This window comes from Pseudonaja textilis, chromosome 1 (assembly GCF_049901715.1).
Source record: "Pseudonaja textilis isolate UNSWEBS1 chromosome 1, rPseTex1.2, whole genome shotgun sequence".
In the NCBI taxonomy this organism is placed as follows: Eukaryota; Metazoa; Chordata; class Lepidosauria; order Squamata; family Elapidae; genus Pseudonaja; species Pseudonaja textilis.
The window spans coordinates 177,997,626-178,002,252 of record NC_141990.1 but is presented as its reverse complement, the minus strand read 5'-3'; the positions used below and the strand labels follow the sequence as shown (position 1 = coordinate 178,002,252).

Genomic DNA, 4,627 nt, shown 5'->3' with positions numbered 1-4,627 from the left:
ACAGAGACATAGAATTGATTCAATTGAGAAAGCAGAATTATTCTATGCAGAATTCTTTAGAAAGAGAGAGGAAGAGGCAGAAAAAGAGGTCTCATTAATTGAATTTCAAGAGGGCCAAATGGAGACTGAAAAAGAAAAAGGCGCAGTAGGTGAACAGGGGGAAACTAAAGAACAATGTGAACAAGATCCACAGTATACTTTTTACTCAAATAGACATTTATCATGGTCCAGAATAGATATGATTTGGATTTCAACAGAACTAATATCTAATATTCAAGAAACAAATATTGAAACAAGTATTTGGGCAGACCACAATCCAGTGACAATTAAATGGAAAGGACAAAAAAGAAGATCAAGATGGACGTTAAATAATACTATTTTAAAGGAAAAAGACTTTACACAATGGATGGAGAAAGAATTGGCCTTTTTCTTTAGAGAAAATAAAAAAGAAGATACTTCAATTCAGAATGTTTGGGATACAATGAAGGCATATGCCAGAGGCTTGATAATAGACTATACAAGGAAAAGGAACATCAGGAAAAGGCAAGCCACTAAAGTTTTAGAAGACGAGCATAAAAGACTTGAAAAAGAACTACAGAAAATGCCACAGAAAAAAGACATTAAACTAAAATTGGACATAATTAAACACAAAATGGGTCAAATAGAGAAAGAAGAATTAGCACAGAAAATTAGAAGTGCTAAACAACTACTTTGAAGATGCAAACAAACCAGGTAGATGGTTAGCATACAAATTGAGAAAGGAGAAAGAATCAAGGAAAATATTGCAGTTAATAGATGATCAAGGTCAAGTTTGCTACAGCAATAAAGAGAAAAAGGAAATTATTCGAGACTTTTATGGGCAACTATATAAACAAGAGAATATTGATGAGGAAAGAGTCAAACAGTACTTACAGAATGCTAATCTACCTATGATATCTAAAGAGACTGAAAAAATGTTAGAAAGCAATATAACAATGATGGAATTAACTGAAGCACTTAAGAAGCAAAATAATGGAAAAGCACCAGGTCCAGATGGGCTTCCGGCAGAATTTTATAAAACACTACAAGAATCACTGAGTCTCCCATTGCTAGAAGTCATGAACAAAGTTATGTTAAAGAAGAAGATACCCAAAACATGGTCAGAAGCATATATAACACTTATTCCAAAAGAAGAGGCTGATCCACTGTGAATTAAGAATTATAGACCTATTTCTTTACTAAATGCAGACTATAAAATTTTCACTTCAATTTTGGCAGAAAGACTTAAAAAATACTTAAATAATTTTATTCATCCTGATCAAAATGGATTTCTGCCAAAGAGACAAATTAAAGATAATATGAGAGTAATCTTGGACACTTTGGAATACTACGAGGCACATCCTGAAAAACAAATGGCTTTGATATTCTTAGATGCACAAAAGGCATTTGATAATGTGAATTGGAGATTCATGCTATTATTATTGGAACAGATAGGTTTCGCCAGAAAATTTATTCAAGCAATAGAAGCCATATACCATAAGCAAACGGCAAAGGTAATGATAGAGGGAGAATTGACAGATTCCATCAATATAAGAAAAGGTACAAGACAAGGATGCCCACTATCACCTTTGCTATTTGTATTAACTTTGGAAGTGTTGAATAGAAATATTAGAGACGATAAAAGTATAAAAGGAATGAAAATTTAAAAGGAAGAATTTAAATTGCAAGCCTTTGTGGATGATTTGGCTTTTATTTTGGAAGACCCTTTAGAAACAGCACCAAAATTATTGGAAAAGATAGAGGCATAAGGTAAGGTGGCTGGTTTGAAAATAAATAAAGATAAAACAAAGATCTTGATAAAGAATATCTACTAAGACAAAAAGAAGAACCGGCAGACCTATTGAAAATTCAAGTCACGAACAAGGTTAAATATTTGGGGATACATTTGACAGCAAGATGTAGTACATTAAAAGAGAACAATTACATTAAACTTAAACAACAGATAGTGTTAGATTTGACGAAATGGGAAAATCTACAATTGTCATTAATAGGGAGAATCTCAACAATCAAGATGAATATCTTACCCAGAATTTTATACCTGTTTCAAACAATACCAATTAGGCTTGGAAAAGGCTATTTTGAAGATTTAAATAAAATTGTGTTGAAATATATATGGCAAGGTAAGAAAGCGAGAATAAAGTTAAAACTCTTGCAAGATGCTAGAATTAGAAGAGGATTTGGTTTGCCTAATTGGGAGTTGTACTATCAAGCTGCAAATTTGATGTGGAATGGATAACACTAAGAAAGACTAGATTGTTGACATTAGAAGGTCATGATTTGTTGTTGGGCTGGCATGCTTTTCTATGGTACAAGGGAACTAAAACACAGGGCTATTTTAGAAGACATCATATACGGGAGTCTTTGTGGTTAAATTGGGAGAAGATTAAAAGACAATGTTATTTGAAAATTCCAGTTTGGTTATCGACTATTGAAGCATTTTCCTATCCTATAATTTATAAGAAGGAACAAACAGTTAGATATGGGGAAATATTGGATGAAAAGGGTGAACTTAAATCGATGCAAAACTTAGAGGAACAAGGTAAAAAGATGAATTGGTTTTCATATGCGCAAATACATTCAAGGTATGATGAAGATCTCAAAACAGAAGGATTTTATGACAAATTGACTGACTTAGATAAGATTTTGACAGGTACTGATGAAAGGGTGATTAAAAAATCTTATGGTTATTTATTGGAAACTAAACTAGAGGAAGAACAAGTTAAAGAAACTATGATTGCTTGGGGGAAGAATTTTGGATATGGGATTGATTTAGAGAAATGGGAAAAATTGTGGTCTCAAAATTATAAAATGACAATGTCAACAGCATATAAAGAAAATTTGTATAAGATGTTTTACAGGTGGCACTTTCCCCCGACAAGAATAGCAAGAATGTTCAAGAATAAATCTGAAAAATGTTGGAAATGTCATCAGATACCTGGCTCATATTACCATATGTGGTAGACTTGTGAGGACGCTAGAAAATACTGGACTAAAATCCGCATGTGGTTGGAAAAAATGATAAAGAAACATATAGACTTGAAACCAGAGATTTTTTTATTGGGAATTTTACCTGATTTATACAGTAAAGATTTAAAATATTTGATTGTAAATGCATTAACAGTGGCTAGGATTGTATTTGCTAAAAATTGGAAAAATGAGAAAATACCATTACAGGAGGAAATTATTAAGAAAATATTGGAATGTGCTGAAATGAGTAGATTGACATTTGAAATTAGAGAACAAGAGGATAAACAATGTTATAAAATTTGGGACCTTTTCTATCAATGGTTAGATAATAAAATACAATAATAGAATATCTAAAATTTTAGAAAATAAAGATATATAAAGATGTATTTGTTTTTTTGTTATCATATCTATAAAATGTTTTTAGGATAGATTTGAGAGGATTATATGAATTGTTATAAAATAAACTAAATAAATTATAGTTATCTTGCAAAGTATGAATGAATAAAATTATAGTCAAATGATTGTTTAATAGTGATACTAGGGTATTCAATTTTTGATTGATAATTGCAGCAGCGAATCCACATCTAACAGCCTGGGCATATGCCAAAGCCTCACGTAGGCAAAGGAGTTTTGATATATGCCAAAGCCTCACGTAGGCAAAGGAGTTTTGATATATGCCAAGCCTCACGTAGGCAAAGGAGTTTCGATACCTGCAAGACCTCACGTAGGCTGAAAGCAGGTATCAGGAACAAAAGGATGCTGCCCACCTTGGGCTACTGGCTGGACTGCAGGCGCGGATTGGTTACTTTGTATCCCTTAAGCACTGTGATTGGGTGCTACAATGTATCCACTGAGACCCCCCACTCTTTTAACATGTAAAGTAGACTGAACTCTCTCTTTTGTGACGTTTAACAATGTGTGTTCAATAAAAGAGCTTCCCTGAGCGTGTGTTCGGGGCTGCTCATCCAAGACTGAACCAGCTTGGTCTCTTTCTTGATGCATTGGACTCAATGAGAAGCCCTCCTAATGCGGAGCAAAGCCACAGATAATATGAGTTATTATGCAATGTAACTGTAACTGAGACTATGAAATGGATGCACAAAAAATTTGTAAACCAACCGACACACTGCTTGTACATTTATGAAAGAAAGTTGGATGTTTTTATGTTTTGTTTGTTTTTGTTTGTCTTTAAAACCAATAAAACTTGTTGTTTTTTTAAAAAAAGAAGGCTTATTGAGTACTGGAAAGGCCAAACTGACCTACAAGAAAGATCAAATGAAGAAGAGAAAGGAGGCATGGGAAGACAAAGCATTACATGGCCAGTATATTTTTTTAAAAAAGAACAACTGGATGATCATAAAATAGACAAAGTCATACAAAATGAAAAAAATTATCTGAGACTTGAGATTTCAAACAGACAAGCACCTGCCTCATAATACCCTAGACATAACAGTTGTCAATCAATTGTGTGATGAACAATAATAACAACAACAATATTACATTGGCTCGGGCTTAAAAAAAAATGCCACTGCCACACAAAATGCTTGAAAGTAATAGAAAGACATGTTAGAAAGTGTGTGTGTGTGTGTGTGTGTGTGTGTGTGTGTGTGTGTTCCTATTA

The 4,627-nt window shown here is 33.1% G+C and overlaps 1 long non-coding RNA gene across 1 annotated transcript; it reads left to right on the top strand.

The window, feature by feature from the left end:
- The first annotated feature begins 3,571 nt into the window (after positions 1 to 3,571).
- Positions 3,572 to 3,982, top strand: LOC148127945 (uncharacterized). Its single transcript, XR_015741225.1, has 2 exons — positions 3,572 to 3,662; positions 3,699 to 3,982. It is a non-coding gene; the product is annotated as an uncharacterized LOC148127945 (long non-coding RNA).
- The last annotated feature ends 645 nt before the right edge of the window (positions 3,983 to 4,627 follow it).